Source organism: Callorhinus ursinus, unplaced genomic scaffold (genome assembly GCF_003265705.2).
Source record: "Callorhinus ursinus isolate GAN/ISIS: 27379988/994484 unplaced genomic scaffold, GSC_fseal_2.0 scaffold4, whole genome shotgun sequence".
Lineage (NCBI taxonomy): Eukaryota > Metazoa > Chordata > Mammalia > Carnivora > Otariidae > Callorhinus > Callorhinus ursinus.
In genome coordinates this window covers 27,790,241-27,811,512 of record NW_027397066.1, presented here as the reverse complement: position 1 = coordinate 27,811,512, position 21,272 = coordinate 27,790,241, and positions in this window count along the sequence as shown.

Below are 21,272 nucleotides of genomic sequence, written 5' to 3'. Positions count from 1 at the left end.
CAGAAAATGTGTGAGCCAGTTTTTAGACATAGTTATGTTCAAAAAATAAAGTATGCCTTACGGTTCTATAAATTATATTTTTAAGTGTTTCAAATACTTAAAAGTCATCACATCCCAATTATTTTACTACATTTTTCTCTTATTTGTGCTCTTGTATTTACATCTCTTACATTTCTGTAAGTGTGTTACTGCACATCTCTTCCCAACACTGTGGTAAGCCACAATTCCCTGGAAGCTTAAAATTGGCTATAATAGAAATAGATATACCAAGGAAATCTACAAACACTACAGATCAGGACTTGTTTTTGTTTTTTAATTGTGTAGACTTAAAAAAATGGAGAATCTCAATAATGGAAAAAAGAAACTTAAGTATTGTGTCTTTGACCATTAACATTATGAATCCATTCCTTCCACAATAACTGGACAGTGCAGAATTCTATAAAACTTAGCTTCAAGCCTTCATTTGCATGTAACTCTGAAAGGTCATCCATGTCCCACAGACTACCTATGAGATTTGCTAACGATTCTGTTGCAAAAGCATCACAATTTGGCTTGTCCTGTTAATACCTGCTTCTCTCATTCTTTTAGAGATGTTGTTCCCAAGAGTATTTCCAAGTAAACATACTGTATACAGATCTCTAAGAGTCTGTTTCCTGAGAAACTCAAATGGAGACAGTTGGTGTTTGGAGTGATTTGAGGAAGCAAATTATAAAATGGGATTTTATAGCAGACTGACAATAAGGACACTGTTCTTGATGGTATATGGAATATAGAGAGCTCCAAGTGTGTTCTCATGATGCAGATGTTAAAGCTGCAACTGGGGATAAAGTAGGGTGATATACCAGTAAAAGTGTATGAATTGTCAGGTGTAGTATCTCAGGACGTTGAGAGGTACAAAAGAATTACTGATTTTAAGGATTATGTAATAATATGGCTGTTGTTGATAGATTCACTGAAGATAATGAAAGATTGAAGCTAAATAATCACCAGTTTATGGCAAAATCCAAAAAACAGAGGGACTAACTGGCAGCATATAAAGAGATAATCCTCTCCTTCAGCAAGAGGGCAGAACAAAAATGAGAAGCAGTCCTAGGATTTAGTTAATAGGGTAGCAGAGTGTCAAAGCAGTTTAAATTCTCAAATCTAGCAAATCTGTTAATGCCAAGATTAATATTTTATAGGAAAAAGTGGAAACTGTCAGAGTTGGAATAGGGGCATGAGGATTGATGCACTGAAAAATCATGAATCCTTAGATTCCCTTAAAATACTTTGGGTCTACCAAAGTGGCCAAGTCCTCTATATTTGCGTGCCACACCCACCCCCTTCCCCCGGTTAAAGACAATACAAAGTATCTATTTTAAAATAAAACATGCACTACTCCCCTCCTACCTGCCCTCCTGCCACCAGGGAAGGAAATGGGATCAAGATACTAGAGAATCTGGACCAGAAAATGCTCAGTCTGATAAAAGAAGAAAGGGGCTATACTCTGAAGAAGCTGCAGGAAGTAGCCAAAATGTTTTGGCAAGAGCTAGGGGATCATGTATAACATTGGATCTTGAGGATGGTGGGAAATAGTACAAAATTGGATTAGTTCTTTATATGGCAGCACTCTCTTATAAGACAGGATTTAACACCCCAACAAGGATTCTGGGAGATATGCTAACATCCTGCTAGGATGACTTTTGGAAGCTTGGAGAAACAGTATTCCACAGTAAAACTGATAAGCCAGAAATGCATGGCAGATGGTAGAAGAAAGGATCAGGAGACTAAGATAAGTAGGGTTATTAGAATAAATATACTAACAAAACCCATCCACCTACTCTTTCTGATGGGAGGATGCAGAGGATATCCTGTTCACTAAAGCAATGAGGATGCAGTGTTGAAGAGAGCTAGCCTCTCTTATATGTTTGTTACCCCTTTTTGAAATTGTTCTGTAGTTCCTGGATATTCTTTTTTATTATTATTTTTATTTTTCTCTCTTTGCATTTTAGTTAGGGGAATTTCTATTGATCAATTTTTAGACTCATTAATTCTTTCCTTCTCTACGCTGGTCTACTGATAAACATATCAAAAGCATTCTTCATTTCTGTGAAGGTATTCTTTATTGTTCTCATTTCCTTTTGAATTTTTACTTAGACTCTCTCTTTGCTTATATTACCAGTCTGTTCTTGTATGTTATCTACTTTTTCCTTTAGAGCCCTTAGCATAGATCATAATTATTTTAAAATCCCTGTCTGATAGTTCGCAAATGTATCATATGTAAATCCAATTCTGATGCTTACTTTGCTTTTTCAGACTATTTTTCTTCCTTGCCTTTTGGCATTACTTGCAATTTTTTTGTTGTTGTTGTTGAAAACCCTCATGATGTATTGGATGATGGGAATAGAGGACTAAAGGTAAAATGTGCCCCTGTCTGTCTCTGCTATTGTCAATACTATTGTACCATACTTCTGACATTGGGTGTGCAAGCTTTCCAAACTAAAAAATTCTGCAACACCACAGGGATGTCCTACAATTTAACTTAACTAATTCTGACATTATCTGGAGTAGTGCCAGGCCCACAGGACTTCCCCCACCCAACCCCACACTGCAGATGCCAGTTGCAAATATAGGTCGTTACCCGTGTTTCTGACTGACCAGAGCTTCCCACAACGCCCTCTTTGGGTTTGATTAATTTGAATAGTGGCTCACAGAACTCAGGAAAACAATTTACTTACTGGATCACTGGTGTGTTACAAAAGACTTTAGAAGATACAAAATGTAGCCATATGAAGAGATATGGAGGACAAGTTATGGGGTGAGGAGCACACAACTTCCATGCTCTTTTCAGGCATGCCACCCTTTCCTCATTTCCACATGTTCAGCAACCCAGAAGTTCTCTGAACCTCTCCTTTTGGGATTTTATGGAGGCTTTACTGCTAAGTAGGCTTGATTAATTCATTGGTCGTTGGTGATAAATTCAACCTCCAACCATTCTCCCTCCTCTGAGATCAGGGAGTAAGACTGCAAATTCCAACTCTCTCATCGTGATTGCTTCTCCTGGCAACCAGCCCCCATCCTTAGGGACTTTCCAAAAGTCATCCCATTAACATAAACTCAGATGTGGTGAAAAGGGGCTTGTTAGGAATAACAAGAGACCTATATCATCTTTATGGCTCTGGAGCTTTTTGAGGAAGAGATGACTGTGTGTGTATCTATATATAAATACATACACAAAAGATCCTCCCACTGTTTTTATCACTTAGGAAATTCCAAGTGTTTTAGGAGCTCTGTGCCAGAAATGGAGGCAATGACCAAATATATATATATATATTTCTTAATATAAATTGTAGTATCACTGGAGGTAAATAGGTATTTAATGTGAGGTTTTACATTAATATGAATAGGAGTTCCACTGTGTTTACTGTGTGTTGTAGCTATAGGTGACAGAAGTTTCAATTTCCTCTAGTGCCCTTGCTTATGTTGACTTTGTGCTTCCTTATGTCTTACTCCATTGGGAGATTTTTGCATCTGGCAGCTATTTCTGTTGTAATTCACTGTTATAATACCAGAGCCTTGTTGTTTCACTGTTAAGATTTGAAGAAATTGAAACCTTCTCTAATCTTATGATGAAATGTGTGTATTTTAGTTAGTGCATCTGGGTCCCTGAGATGCACAATGGTTTCTTAGCTTCCTTTCTCCCCTTCATCCCCTTAGGTGAGAGAGAAAGACTAGACAGGGCTGGTAATGAGAAATACCCTTCCTTCAGGTAGGATTTAAGCTCCAGTAACATTTTTCCCGGAGGGTGGGCCTTTGTTATGGAAAATGTTCTGAATTTATTTCACAGCTATTATTCTACCTTTCCCCTGGGAGAGCCAAGAGTTGATCTTTCTTGGCTCTCCACTGTGAGGACTTGGTGGGGTTTCTGGACATAAACCCCACAGAAGTGTGGGAAGCCCTCTAAGACTGGAGGCCCAGAACTTTCTTACTCTCATATTAGTCCATATTCTGCCTCCAGCAATTCCTCCAGATTACCATTTAATTGTCCCTACCAGCTATGGCTCAACAGTGTCTTCTGGTAAGCAGATCTCATCTGTGACTGTCTGGATTCACTTCTCCTTATAGATTTTGAAGTGGCATTTTGCCCTGTCATCTTTTCTCTGAAGGTTAAAGGAGAGCCATTGATTTTGAGTTTGTTTAGCATTTGTTTATTTATCATAAAGATGGGACTGATGATTACTAAATGTTTTAACACATTGGAGATGAAACCAGAAGTCTTTTCAGACCCTTTTAATAATCAGTGCTCTGGGGGTGCCTGGGTGCCGCAGTTGGTTAAGTGACCAACTCTAGATTTCAGCTCAGGTCATGATCCCAGAGTAAGGAAATGGAGCCCTGAGTCAGGTTCCATGCTCAGCGGGGAGTATGCCTGAGATTCTCTCTCCCTCTCTCTAGGCCCTTCCCCCTGCTTTTGTTCACTCTCTTTCTCTCATATAAATAACTAAATCTTTGAAAAATAACGCTCTGGTCAAGAGCTGAAGTGATATTAGTATGTCTTTCCTTTTTCCTTTATTACACTCATCTTCTCTGCACTCATCAGTATCCCATTGTGTAACAACATCCCTGTGTACCACTTAAGCATAATTTTTCAGATATGGTGTTCTTTTAGACCAAATTTCTCGAATGAAAGATGGTAAGTACTTCCTTTCCCCAGACAGGCTGGTCACAGGCATATGTTCTAGGCTTGAACAATAAGATGTTCCTGTTAGGTATTATGAATCTTGAAGCAGAGGTTCAAATACCCAGGAACAGCAGAGAAATTTCACAGCCATTGCAGAAGGATCCTGTCTGAAATGAAATGGGGAGTAATGACGTCTGTGCTATAGGCAGAGGTCTTAGCAGTTACTTTGATTTGACCTCCTCTTTGTTTTACTGCAGCCCATTTTCCCTTAGCTCTTGACTATTTTTCAAGCCTGTGAATTTTCAATTTAGCCTATTCTTTCCAACAAATTCATTCTCTTCTTAAGCTAATCAGGGTTGTTTTCTCTGGCATACATCCATGAAAATTGACTGACGTAACAAATCTGTATTCAAAACATTAAAATCATTTATTTGTATTTGCCTATTGAACACATAAAACCCATGGCAATAATATCTTCATTATGACATCATAGTTGTTGTTTTTTTTAAACTTTTACTGTTCTGATAGGAATAATACAAGTAAAATACCTAAAATCTAGTATTTACTGAATACTTTACAATGGAAGTTAATTTACAATTTAGGTAATTCATAATTCACACTGTCTCTAATAAGAAAGTTTTTTACTACTAAAAATAAGTACGATAATGGAAGTTATCAGGATTAGTTATTAAATATTCACTAACATAATAAAGCCATCAGTAAAATATGATCTTCTAAAATATAGTAAATTTATATTCATTTTAAGGCAAAGCTATTCCTTGTGAGGTTAATTTGATATATACACTCTAGACACACAAAGATTGATTCTTCTATATTATACAAATGTAAAATACCTAACTGATAGTTTCAGAGAAAGCAGAAAGTAATGAGGGAAGACAACATCTTGAGTAAAAATCCCTGCACTTCAGTTAAAATACATTTATTCTATTAAAGTCTTACATTATTTTTACTGTTTTTTTCTTCAATCTGAGTTAACAGGAATATATATTAAACAGTGATATTTAGCATAAAATAAGGAAATGAAAATCATGAAGTAATGTCAAAGGGCAATGTTTTTTAAAATAAAATATCCATGAGCACTATTTTGCAAATCACAATTTATTAATTATTATGTTTTACATTCAGCTTAAAGTTGCCTGTGAGCTGAATTAATTCACAGTAACTGAGATTACTTGAAAAGATCTAGGAGGACAGTGAGAAACTAAGGCAGTATGAAAAAAAAGGCATTTTGTTATAGATATTCTATTGAACTGAAACATTCAAATGTGTGCTAAGTGATGAATGATTTCTTTAGTTTCTTAAGGCCCTCTTTGCTATGCCATCCCACTTTGATTTTAATTGCAAGCATATCCACACATACATGTGATACAGTTGTGTGCTTAAATCCATATATATATAATATATTAAATCCATATATATATATATATATATATTAAGCATCCATGTATTCATTTTTTTTAAAGATTTCATTTATTTATTTGACAGAGAGAGACATAGCGAGAGAGGGAACAGCAGGCTTCCCGCGGAGTAGAGAGCACGATGTAGGGCTCGATCCCAGGACTCTGGGATCATGACCTGAGCCGAAGGTAGATGCTTAACGACTGAGCCACCCAGGCGCCCCCATGTATTCATTTTTAAAAGTGTAATTCCTTTTGGGGGCAACCGGGTGACTCTTTCGGTTAAGCGTCTGACTCTTGATTTCGGCTTAGGTCATGATCTCAGGGTTGTGAGATGGAGCCCTACATTGGGCTCTTTATTCAGCAGGGAGTCTACAGGAGATTCTCTCTCTCCTTCTTCCTCTGGCTCTCTCCCCCTCCCTCCCTCTCTCTCTCTCTCAAATAAATAAATAAATAAATAAATAAAATCTTTAAAAAAAGTGTAATTCTTTATATACTTTGACCCCAATAAGATTATTAAAAAAAAAATTAGAAATGGTGATTGGGAAACATACATTCAATAAAGTGTAAGATATCACATTATATGTCACTAATTATTGATTAAAAAGGAATAGGATTTTTTTAAGTTTTTATTTATTTATTTATTTGAGAGAGAGAGAGAGAGGGAGCCCAAGAGGGGGGAGGGTCAGAGGGAGAAGCAGACCCCCCGCTGAGCAGGGAGCCCGATGCGGGACTCGATCCCAGGACTCCAGGATCATGACCTGAGCCGAAGGCAGTGGCTTAACCAACTGAGCCACCCAGGCGCCCAAAAAGGAATAGGATTTAAAGACAAATGGAAATTAGAATAAAGTTATACAAAAAGTAATAATGCAACAGGATGGAGGGTCATTTTGAAGATCTATAAACTAAAATTCACAGACATGTTAAGCATTCCTGGAAAATTAGTTGAGCTGGGTTCGGTGTTAAGACATCCTCTTTAGAACATGTAAATCTTCGCACAATCTTGCTATTAGTGTTCTGATATAGGTAGCTCTTACGTTGTTATTGGTGGTGGTGATAGCGTGTTGTGGAGTAGGGAAACTTGACAGAAATAAAGTCATTGGAAAAATAGTTACTGTCTTTTGCATCTCCAAATTCATGACATGTGAAAGATCATAAGTGTCATATACGATTTTGTGTTTTTTTGTCAATCACCAAATCATGATCTTCAGTCAAAGCAGTTTATTCAAAAGAAAATAATTAAGGCTTTTGGATCTTTAAAATTAAGCCAATGCCATACCTGATTTAATATTGAATTCCACTTAATTTGCCTTGGTTCCCAACCCACCAACATTTCTTTCCAGTTCCTTTTTACTTTACACACTTTCCAATTTTCAATGCTGAGCCTCCTCTCTCATAGACAATGCAACAGTAGCCAGGACGTCTTAGAGTCCGTGCCCACCTCAGCCAGTCAATTACTCTGAATTTTAGTAAAATTTCCCTCAACTGATTTTCTTGCTCCCATTTTCCAACTTCTGTAATAGTTCCATATATTGCATCCACATTGAGAGTTCCATGTATTGCAACCACATTGATTTTCTCAAATCTTTTCCTATGCAGTGCTCTTGTTAAGCCTTTCTAATAGCTTTCACTGCCAAAAGAAAAATGTCTTTCACAATTTTATATCCACTTATCTTCGTTCTAAAATGAATCCAAAAGTTCTTAATTAAATCCCAAAACCCAGTTGCTAGTTTCTTTTTCTTTTGTTCCTTTTACTATTCCCTTGTTCCTAGGATAAGCACCCCCCAAATAAGTTTAGAAACACAGAAATTTAGCTTGGAGTGATCTAATGGCATTTTTCTGTTTCTACTTGAAATCTTTCGTATATTTTGCCTTGTCTGGGAATTCTTGATCTTCTCACCTTCTACTGAGGTCCCTCTAGATCTCTGTAAGTATCTTTTTGTGGATCCATACTTAGCAAAAGTAATAAAATTTTTCATATAATAGCTTCCAATTACATATTTTGTGAGTGATTATTGAATAAAGGAATAAAGAGGAAGCAACAAAAAATATTAATTAGGTTAGTAAGGAAAACAAATCAATCCTTCAAGTTGAAATAAAACATTTTGTTGTTTTTTTTTCCCTCTTCTGTGTTCCATTAGCATCTTTCTCTTCTTTCAATGGGGCCATCTTTGATTTGTCTTTAGAGACAGATTTTCTCTGAACCCTCCAAAGTTAAGGCATCTGTCTCCACTTCCCCTATACTCAGTCTTTGTATTAAGATAATCATTCTGTAATACAAACTCTGCACCTTGCATGGCAAACTTCCCTAAAAGTTGGAACTTTGTAGAACTTTGAAAATACAATGCATTATTGACCTGATTGTCTAATACCCAACAGATTACTTTTTCTAGGGCTTAGTTCCCACATTATCTTTTGATGTTCCTGCGGAAGAGGTGAGTACTTGCAACACCAGCAGACTAATTAGGAACACTTTTGTCACTAGGGGATATCTCAGACCTTCTTCAAGTTCAATCATCATGTCCTGAAATATACAGAGTGGGGTAATGCATCTTATAAATGCCAATTTATTTAGGTTCTAATCACAGATACTTCATCAACTGACAAAAGAAAAACCTCAGTAGGTACACTACTTCAAAATCTGGGACAACTTACATGTAATTTCTGGAATCAGCAGGGACACACAGCTGGAGAAAAATAAAAAGCTTGCTGTAATTGAAAATTGCCTTGCAGCTTGTTTGTGATTAAAATGAAGTTCAGTTCCTTGAAATCTTGTTTAGCAATTAAATCTGTTTTACTTAGGCATTGAAATATTGTCTATTGTCCTGGAATGATCAAACTGGTACAGACATGTCTTAGCATTCACTGTTACATGAAAATGTGAATTTAAAAAAAAATGTAGACGAATTGATCACCACAAGCAGAAGGCTATCTTTCTGAGAAATGAGTGGAATAACCAGCTCAGTTAAATTATCCATCTAACTTGAAAATTCAGAATTAAATTGGATGATTGTATTAGCAAGAAAGTTAATAATGACAAAGCTAAGTATCACACCTAGATATGAACTATCTCAAGGCCATATGCTCTTTACACACACTTTTTTTGCTCAAGCTTTTCTAGTTCACTAATTTCCCTTGTGGGTCTGTTATGCTAGTATATGCAAATAAATTTGTGGTTAATAACATCTATTATCTTCAACTAGGCTCCAAATTTCATTGTTTCCCAACAGCTGCTTCAAATAAATAAAAACGAAAGTAACATTTACAAAGGGAAGGAAATACTTCCTGCTCTTCTAAAATGACTTCATTCTCAGCAGCTAAATAACAAAATGAAATTTATTTGATTCACTTTGCAGCTTTGGGAACCTGCAATCATCTTCCAAGTTCTTGAGAATATGGTTTTTGACAGCTTTGTTTTTTAGTTAATATTTTCACTGTTGAAAGGCTTATGTACATTTTCCTCCACTTTAATCTGTTTTCCCATAGAGAATGTAATAAATTCTCCTGCAAATATTTTCATGTCTGTGTATCTCTCTTGGTATGTTGTTTACATTAAGACTTTCATATAAGTTAGATGAGTTCACCTCACTAGCTACAACTTCATTATTAACACAGCCTCCATGGCATAGTTCAAGATCTTTCAAAGAGAAATTTTACATAATCACTGTTATTCTAAGTCCACATCACTGAATGAACATTGTCAATGTATTTCAGAAAGAAATAGAAGAGTTAATTTAGATCGGGTCTATTAATACGTGGATAGGTCTGAGTTTTGCTTCACAAAAACTTTTTGAATCATTCTCCCTCTCCCTGAAAGGAAGGTTTCTGTCTGATGTTTGATTATTTTTGAAACACTTGATTGTAAAGCACAAGTGGGCTTGCCTTGCCTTCTGAACCACAACTGTCTGCCTGTGCTCATGGGATGCTCTCCTCAAAAGCCAGGTTTAATCTTTTTGTAATGAATATATGAAACATAAAGATACCTAGGAAATGAATATTTCACTGTGGTTCCTAAACTTGAAAAGAATCACATGCATCGAGAGACACAAAACAGAGTCTTAGGATACAAAATGTTTGCTATATGTCTGTCTGCTCTTTTCAGTGTAAAAGAAATTAGTATGTTTGTATCCACTCCTTCTCTGCCTAACACAAGAGCAGTTGCATTAATATTAGAAAGAACTGGATGTTGTGGTTCTCAAACATTTTTGTTTTTGTACCCCTTGAAATAATTCTGGGAAAATATGTAGCCATAGCACATTTTAAATGGAAATCTAAATTTTTATCATAAGCTTAAATTTGACAAAAAGCATAATGTATATTTTTATGTGCTTTAAATATATTTTTATCAAATCTTAGAACTACGAATTCAGCTGATTCTTTTTATAGACAATGACCACCATAACCTAATTAGAAAAAACAAGGTCAATCAGCCAAATCAAACCTTCTTTATGTCAGAAAAGAAAAAATCTGATTTGATTTTTTATTTCTAAAGAACCTATTAATGCATGCTCCCATGACTACCATCTCACATCTTCTGAATGAATTTCTGTAATAGAACACTAGATAGGTTCGATGGGGAATTTTTGCTAAGTTTATTTTTGGGGTGAAATAAGGTACTGCCCCCTGCAGTATGTCTTGTCTTCTCTTATTAGACCCTTAATCATATGCAGTATACTCTCAAATTATGCTTTTTTTCATCATTCCTCAAGGTTTTGCCATCACTAGGATGGCTCTGTAATGGGATTCAAGATGGAAAATTTGCCTTAATGTTGTGAAATGAGAGGAGACAGGTGATTGTAAAAAGAAATATTGGAACAGAGAGCCAAGAGACCCCAGGTTTTTTGAGGTAGGAAGTTGGATATCTGAAAAATAATTTCCTAAAAATTATATATGCTTGTGTATTGCCTAGAGAGACTTTAAGTATTCACAGGAGTATATATACCCCAGTTTGACTTTGAAGACTTGCTTGGGACAGCATGTTATCAAACTCTCTACTTTTAGGTAAGAAAATAAGACTGAATATCAATGAATTACTTACATCAAAAATTGTGTGTCCCTTTACAGTCTGCAAAACTGTTCTTGTATTGTTCTCTTCTTGAAATCCTCCTCATCTGACTTTATCATATGTATATTGCTTGTTTTCTATAGAACCATTGTTTCCTTTTTCAAAAATCCAGTGGGCCACTATAGTCACAGACTGAGACAGAGGTGCCAGGACTCATAGTCTCTCAAATCTAGGTTTTGAAAGTTTGCCTTGTATCATTCATTATGGTAAAAGATGTTCTGGTAACATGTGACCTTCAGGGACATTGGAACACATTCAAAGTAAATGGTTGCTCTCTGGGTCACTCTGTCTAGACTAACACTGAACAAATTGTCTACTTTGGGTATATTTTATATAACTCTATTTAAATTTCTTTAAGTGAAGGTTTAGGTGTTCTCTCTGATTATCTCATCAAATTGCTTAGTATAGTGGTTTGCAAATAATAGATTTTTAATAAATATTGAATGACTTGTTTTAGCAATCTTGATTTTAAAGTTATAGGCTTAAAGATAATTTTCAGCAGGGAAATCTTGCTGCAAGCTACTCAATTAAAATGATGATCATAACCCATGTAAACAAAGCATACAGTCCAAATTAAATAGGAGGTGGATACCACAAAACAAAAATAAACTATGCTGGCATGCATTTTTCTCATTTATATTTTTTTTATTTGAAATTAAGTAGGGAATCCTGGGAACTCCAACTAGTTGCATAAATATGAGCAAATTCTTTAAGTCATCTCTTCTAAATTTCAACATCCATAAAATTTTTAAAAATTGACCTGGCTGACCCCAGACAAAACTATTTCTCTTTGTATGATTTTCTATGATCTTTTCTACAAAAGATCTGCCTATCCCCATGTTTTATTAAAGCATGTTTTGACTTTTATACAATTTACTTTAACACCTTTTACTACAGCAATTACTACTTTTTAATTCCTAAGTTACAACGGAGAAGTGGTTATTGTCTGATATATCCCTGGCTCTGTGACTATCATCTATTCAAACATTCATGCAAAAAAACAAGATTGAGTGACAACCACGTACCAAGCACTGGGAGTACCTCACTTGCTAAGACAGACCTGGTTGCTGATGCTTATGAAAACATAGCCTATCCCAGGTAAACAAACAAATAAAGCATTGCAACAAAATATGATAAGCATTCACAGAAGTGAATAAGTAAGGGCCACAATAAAAACAATCTCCTTTTTTTTTTTTTTTAAAGTCAATAGCATCTGTGACATACTCTCTTTATCCTTATTATTATCCACAGATTTCCAGGGCTTATAATTTACTTTATCAATCATGACTTTCTGTTTAGTGGCTAGGTATATCAATATCAAAGCCTATTGTCTTGATCAGTGTTCCACTAGGTTCTCTGACAAACCAACATATCTAAGACCTTAAGTACTCTTGGACTTGTTTTAATCCTGAGATTTCAATTATAAATTGTATTCTATTTTTCTTTGCATTTTACATATTTTAATTCATGTAATCCTCATAACAAACCAATGAGGTTGTTACAGATTGAATTGTGTTCACTCAAAAAGATATGTTGAAATCCTTATCCCCAATACCTCCAAAAATAATTTTATTTGAAAATAGGGTTTTTACAGAGCCTACCAAAATAAAATGTCATTCGGGTGGGCCATAAGCCAATATGTCTGGTATCCTTATAAAAAGGGGAAATTTGGATACAGAGATATGCACAGAGGGCAGACAATATGAAGAGACACAAGGGAAACGTGGTCATCTACAAACCAGAGAGCGCCTGAGGCTACTAAAATCTACAAGAGAGGCATGGAACTATACTTCCTGCAGTGCCTTCAGAGGGTGCATGGTCCTGCCAACATCATGATCTCAGACTTCTGGCCTCCAGAACTGTATGAAAAATATTTCTGTGGTTCTAAACCATCCAATTGGTGGTACTACTTTTTTGTGGCCACCCTAGGAAGCAGTAAAACATAGTGCAAATAGTAAAGAATTAACCTTGTCCAAGGAAAGGTCTGCCCTTTTCCTTCAACTCCTGGAAGGCGATCTCTAACTCCTGAAATATCCTACCTGATAAGCCTACCTATCTTTGCTTATTCAGGGGCTTTGGCTCATGACAGACAATTTATGCCAGCAATGTGATTTATTTGGAGACCTTCGGGCCCCATAATATCAACTCAACCTCTGGAAGGCCTGGAAATTAAAGTCAGCTTATGTGAGCAGTCAACCATGTCTAAGTTAACTGAGCCCTAGTAAAAACTCTGGATATCAAGACTCAGATGAGCTTCCCGGAGAGTATTGCCAATACTCTGAGCATATTGTCACACATCACTTCTGGGAGGAATTATTGTGGTCTATGATTCTATTGGGAATAAAAGGAAGCTTCATACTTGGGACTTTTCTGGACTCTGCCATATGTGCCTCTTCTACTGGCTGATGTAAATCTATATCCTTTTGCTGTAGAAAAAACATAAATGTGAGTATGACAGCTTCTAGTGAGTTCTGTTCATCCTACTAGTAAACTTTTGAACCAGGAGGTAGTCTTGGGAACCCCCAAACTTGCAGTAGTTTTAGAAGTGAGGGTGATCTTGGAGATCTCCTAAAATCTATGGGTAGATGCTATGTTGACATTTCTGTAACATTTAGTGAAGGAAAATTCCAGGGGGCACGTGAGTGGCTCAGTCGGTTAAGCATCTGCCTTCAGTTCAGGTCATGATCACAGGGTTCCTGGATCAAGCCCTGCATAGGGCTCCCTGTTCAGCAGGGAGTCTGCTTCTGCTTCTCTCTCTGCTTCTCCCCCTGGCTCATGCTCTCTCCCTCTCTCTCTCTTGCTCTCAAACACATAAATAAAATCTTAAAAAAAAAAAAAATTCCAGAGGATTTTCTCATTGGTTTAAATCAGGAAACAGCAGATTATGGCCTACAAGCCAAATAGATCTTTTGATTATTTTTGTTAATACAATTTTATTAATACAAACCACACCCATTCATTTATATATTGGCTATGGTTGTTTTTGCACTACAGTAACAAGTGTAGTAACGGAGACAACTTATGGCTCTCAAAGCTTAAAATATACAATATCTGACCCCTTACATATAAAAGCTTGCCAATCACTGTAATAAATCATGGTATTCTGTTTGTCTGTGTTCAGATCTATGAAAGACTTGCCTGCCATCTTGGTACAGAAATTTAGGACAGCATCTTTTAGTACCACAACCAATTTTCTGATGCCATTATAATTTGCAGTGGTATCTGCCCTTCTATTTACTTGTTAATCTTCTGTGCCTTGGTCCACAGAAAGTACATAATAAATATTACATTGATTTCAAGAAAAATCTCATCAGGCTTACTTTTATCTACAAAATTAAGTTCAAAATTATTTCCATGTCATACAAAGCTTTCCATTATTTGGGCCCAGACTTCCTTTCCAATATCATCTACAACTACTTTCATTCATGTAGCCTCTGATTCCATCACATTGAACATGGTACAAACTTTCAAGGCTCATCTTTCAAGGCTGAGCTGAAATGCCCTATTTCTTGAATTTTTTACATGTCTTCCAGTGTAAATAATTCACTACTTCCTTCAAACTTTTACAACTTTTATATGTCAACAAAACCTATCACAGTATTTTTCAGTAATAGTACAGATGCTTAAAATGCATGACAAGTGAATGAATAACACTCAAGGAAGACTTCCTGAAAGATATACAAGTAACTACTCATCTAAGTCTCATATCTTGTGACTTAAAAATTTAATGGAAGATTAAAATTTATTTCTTTCAGCACTGACTTCCAGTCATTAATATTACCTCACTTCTAATAAAAGTACACCATGATTGCCATGACTATGTCTTATTTTTTATATATCACAAGACTTATCAATTTGATAATACTGAAGTTGCTTAAAATTCATAATGAATAAGTGAATATTTGTCATGATCACCTTAGTGTACTTAAATCTTCCCCTCTTTTGTTTGTGATGAAGCCATTGGCTACTATCCTTTATCCCAATGCATCAAATTTCATTTCCTCTTTATTTCCTTTAGATTGATTTCACCATAAAATTCCTGATGCTATTCTTATTTTTCCCTGTGTTGTAGCACACCTAACAGAAAGAGAGAGTTGGCTTTTTTATGACCAACTAGTCTTTAACTAGAAGGTGATGAAATTATATGCAGTTGATAGATCACATGTACCTGGTATTTTTAACAGCTGGGACTTAAATTGTTTGGCATTTTTCTTCTTCTTTTTTTAATACCAAGTCCTAATCTTTAATGCAACTGAGACAAACTTTTCACTAGCAAAAAGAAGCTCACCTTTTCCTCCTCACCCTACCATGTATACACCCTACCATGTATTCACAGGACTGATTCACCAACTATTGAAAAAATTCAGGTCAAATAAATTAATCTCCTCATCTGATTATTATTCCAAGCTATTAAGCTTTAAGAGCCAGTATATGAATAAAGTTAATGTGATAATTTTATACATTAGTTATCCAGGTAAGTTTCCCTGTGGGGAAGTAAAAAAAGGACAAACCCTATGTACTGTTCTCTATATTCTGCAAGTTTTCTTGAGGAGACAAGTTCTATGAAAATTTTACATTAAATCCCAGTAATTTAAATAGTATGATAATATTATGATGCAATGGTTCGAAATGGTAGAGTATATATGCCTGACCCTGTTTTAAAAATTCTGTTAGACATGGTTTCAATACAAGACAGTACCTCACTATTCACCAAGACATGAAAAGACAATTGAAGAAATTCATACAAATGTAAAGCTCCTCCTATATTATTGATAAAATAGGAATTGGATTAAGAAACAAATCAGTATTTTATGAGAAGGTTGATATAGGCAAGTAACTACAATTCTCTGCTGTGTTTTTCTCCTATAAAAGTCTGATAAGGGGATGCAACACCACCTATTACAAGTCTATCTAAGGCCATTTTAAGGTTATCCTCCTTCATTGTTTCACTAGTGAATGGATTTTAATGAATATGTTTATTTAATAAAATTTATTACATATACATTTATCCCTGCACATTAGTTTCTCTTACTTAAAGGATTATAAAGTAAAATATGGGACTCACATTCTCACGGCGGAAAAAAGACAAACTTCCCATTTGGCAATAACTATAGTTCTTCCACCAAAGCTAGAACCTACCACAGTAACACATCTGTAAAAGAAGCTAAAAAATGGTTATTTAATAAATAAATAACATAATCATTCAATGCACAGCAGAATGTAATTAAAGAAAGACAAGCACTGTGATCTAAAGATGAATGAGGCATTAATTGTGATTTTTAGAAAATAGTGTCAAAGAAACTTCCCAGGAGAGTTGGCTCTTGATTTGACCCATAAAAGATGAACACATTGTTTTTGAAAAGATGGAAAAGGACATCCCTTCCTCACAACCAGTGTCTGTAACTTTAACTAAGTCTATACATGTATTAGAATATTAAAAAGTAGCATGTATAGTGAGTGGTTAAAAGCCTGACCTATTAAATCCTGCCACGTTTGTTTACTTACTAGTTTGTGAATGTGAACATTTTAACCCCTACTTGTGGGCCTCAGTTTTCCTTATCTGTAAAATTTAGACAATCATAGTATCTGCCTCACAGTATCTTTTCAGAATTAAATTCTTGATACAAGAAAAGCACTTATAGTAGGTTCTAGCTTGTGGCCAGTGCTCAAAACATGGAAGATATACTAAGAAAATTTCTTGCTATGAATCATCGATGTGGTACAATCACATATTGAGAATCTGTAAAGTGAGTGCCATCATTCACGTACTCTCAGAATGGCTCTGCTGTTACAGTGTGCTTTTTCAAAAACAAAAAACAAAAACAAGCAAATGAACAAAAAAACCCTGATATTTCAGAGTTAATTCCTGAAAGCAATGAGTAAATGCTATTGACTTCTGTTCTTGCACCAGATGTTGACATGTTGTACTGTCTCCTGTGTTGTATTGACTCCAGGTAGCTTTCTCATGACCCTTGGAATGACCTTTTCTTTCTTTTTTTTTAAGATTTTATTTATTTATTTATTTATTTATTTATTTATTTATTTATTTATTTGACAGAGAGAGAGACAGCGAGAGAGGGAACACAAGCAGGGAGATTGGGAGAGGGAGAAGCAGGCTTCCCGCTGAGGAGGGAGCCAGATGTGGGACTTGATTGCAGGACCCTGGGATCATGACCCAAGCCAAAGGCAGAGGCTTAATGACTGAGCAACCCAGGAATCCCTGGACTGACCTTTTCTTATGTTCTTATTGATTAAAACAAAACAATCGTTTTCTCAAAGTAAATATCTCAAAGTCCTCAACATGTCCATGGTCTTGCCCCAGCTCACCTCTCTAGCTTAATCTTCTTCTGCTTCTCTGGCCCTCTATGATCAAACAACATCCAACTAAAAACTATTTCTGTCTCTTTGAGCTTGGAATATTCACTTCACCTGAAAACCCTGGTCCACTCCGCCTACCCGAAAAAAAAAAAATTACTCTTCAACACTGTGCTAAAGCATTATCGTATTTTGAAAGCTTCTTTGTCCCTGTTCTGTCCCATTCCTGATGCAGAATTAAGAGTTTTCTACACTTTCATATACTTTTATTATGTCATATCAGCTTTCATTTTAAATTTTGTTTCTCTTTCCTGTCTTCACTATAATGACTTGAACTCTTATGCTCAGGCAATTCTGGGTAAAATTAAGTGTCCATAAATACTGGTTCATCAAATCTATCAATGTCTTAAAGAATAGTAAAGAAGAATAATTTCACAGTATAAAGGTGTTTTGGTGAAATATATTGACTATGCCTATAAGTTAGATATAGGCAAAATATATTTTAAAAATTTATTAATTGATCATAAAGTTAGCAAAGGAATGCCTCAGCTGCCTTTAAGGCAGAGGATGACATTAAATTATCACATTTAGTAGTAGAATTGTTGAAGTGAATTTAGATCCATTGAGGAATTAGAAGCTGAAAACAGCTGTTGGTTCACAGAAGCATAACCATGTCTGGATAGCTCAGGTGATGGTTACAGTGAGCACCAGTGGGAAGGACTTAGGTTTTATACCAATGACAGCTATGTAGCTTCTCTCTGACCAGTGCAACAGTCAGAGGAAGCTAGCACCCTTGGCCATGTACAATATTGGAAGAGAGCTTATGAGCAGATCAGGAAAGATATATCACCAATTCCATAAAAACACACAAACAATTTTTACTATTCTTGTTGGTTCAGTTTTATCAACCCTATTCCCTAAGAACAATGACTTTGTAAGGATTTGAATGCAAAGTCCACATCAGAGACGTGTTCATTACAATTGGCATTATATATATCAGAGACTGGTTTTAAAAGGTGTATGAAAATAGAGATAAGTTTGCAAATGAAAAAGTGAACTTGCAGTAGTATTTCTTCCACACAGTGCTATGGGAAAAACAATAGACAGTGATCACCAGTGCTGCTTGTTTTAAAATTTTCTGGATAAACATGAATGTGCAATAGCTCCTTTTCATACATTCATGTCTAATGAAGATGTTTATAAGATGTTAACAATTTTTAATTATCATGAAAATATGTAAATTAAAAATGAAAAAACATTCTCTGGTTAAAAAAAATGCTACTATATACAAAGCTTCAAAAACAAGTCCTACTGTTGTTAAAATTCTAATATCAAAACTTCTGCCTCTAAATTAACTTCAGAGGTAAAAACCACCTCAATAAGGTGCTCTGTGGTTTGCAGAGCCCATTACTAGAAAGTAAGAGAGTGTGTCTATCAGTGTTGGTCATCAGAAAACATTTCAGCATGTCTTAATTCCACAATAGGAATCTATATAGTTCACTGGGAAATAAAAATAAACATGATGGTATGACAGAGATTTTCATAATTTTTCAACTTCCCACATTTTAATAATTACTTAAAGTAAGGCAGAAAGTTTAAAAGCTTAAGTTTCAAAGATATTTGTTAAATTTCCTCTGAATAGCAACTGACACATATACAAATGCATTTTCCATTTCAGTACTTGAGAAGACCATCACTGATGATATACCTAAGGCACTTCTTAGAAACTTTACACCAGTAGTATCTAATCCTATAATTCAGAATTAAAAAAATGGCACTTTTATCTAAGATAAACAAAGGTGTGAAAGATAAATCATTATTCACTCAGCTAATAGTCACTTATGTTAGTTACCATGATAAACAAATATAACTAGTATATAAAATCATTTTTACTGAAAATCTTTGCATGGTAGTCATTATCTCCCCTACAGTATGAAAGAAGAGTTTATGCTTCATTTAATTCGGGTAAGGGAAACACTGGATTGAACCAAATTTGTGAAAGGACTTCTCCCAGCACTAATAGGTTAATAGTTATTGTGAGTATTCCACAGGGAGATACATTATGCAGCAATTTGACTTGTTTATTTGGTCAATCAGAATCTCCAAAGACTAATCTAGAAAAGATGACGAATACACATTTGGAAATTTCAGACAACCTGAGCCTGCTGTGTTCTCTTTGTTCTTTCTCAACAACAGGTAGGTAGAAACATCATTGTAAATCTAAATACCTGGTTCATAGTGCAAGTTTCCCTTACCCCTGTATTTTTTTCTTTTATTTTTAACAATGCAATTCAACCACTTATTGAATGTTGACTACTAGACACTATCTTAACCCTTAGTAAGAAATAAAGAAAATGTTTCTTCTGTTCAGCAATGCCCTATCAATTCAATGACTCAGAGTCATAGATAGATGCATCTTTCTGTATGCAATATTTACATAATAAAGGTAAATTAAGCCTAGGATTACATAACTAGTGTTCTTCTGAACCTAAAGGGAGTAAATAATGCCATAATTATAGTTGCAATCATTTATAAAAAGTAAAGCTTCAAGAAATATTCCTTCTGGCAATGATCTTCAATCACACAATTAAAATTTTCATTATTTAGATTCCATATGAGCTATATTGTATAAATTAGATGCATATGAAAAAAAGAAGCTATAAAAGATGCGGTTTTAAAAGTTAGTGCAGCATGGTGTGAAAATATAGACTTTCTTGTGATTACTGAACCAAGGTTTGAATTTTAACTGTGTGACTTTGGATAAATTATCTCTTCATCTACAAACTGGGGTGGTTAATAGCACCGAAGTCCTAATGGTGCTGAGGAGATCAATTATAATTGTTTATTATAAATATGCTTAATTACTGCTAGTAATTGTTTATCTTCTTGACTTAATAATATAATAAAATTATTTTATATATTATATATTGCTAATACTCCAAGTTATTTATATTATTATTATTTTATGACAGCCATTTTGTTCTTTCTTAAAATATTGATATAAATCATGTTAAATATAATCTGAAAGTAATATTGGTACTCACCATCATGTATAAAATGAAAACCAATATCAATGAGGAGTAACTCTCCCTAATTTTATAGTTGCTTTTAAATAAGTGTATAAAAATGCTTTATTTTGTTTAAGGGAGATCTGTGCATGAGATACCTATAAAATAAAGGCTATTGTTAAAGTGTCATTCAGAGTCTCTTTATTGAAAAATAATTACAAAATTTGAAACAATATTTTATACTTGAATAGTTCATCTAGGCCATTCTACTTAAAGTTTAGCGTAAATGTGGGATAGATCATTTCTGATTATTGATTTTTCCAAGTTACAATAGGACACTGGTAATATAAATTTTCATTAATTATGTGCAAATAAAGCATCGATCTCCAATTGCAATTATTGATAACCAGTTTTTGCTGTACTCCTTGTATATACCAAAATTTCCATGGAGTCCCTGAAAGTATCCTATCAATTATCTTCACATGTTGTTTTCTTGTTTCTTAAAGGGCCAAACAGGCAAAGAATAAATTATACAAGACCATGAGAAAAATTAATTCCTTAATCCTTGTGCCATGTAAAATTGGGTATTTCATGAGAAAAATAATTATATTTAATGCAGAAAATTTTATGATGTTATATGTACCTACTTTATATACTACCTTTTGATGATTCTGAGGAAATGTTATGTCACAGCTTCATTAGTGTTACAAAGCAATAAAAACACAGGACAATATATAAAATGCAATTAAGCTACTTATTTAATAACATAGTGCCCAAACTCTCTCCCTCTCTTTTTTTTGAGATTTTAT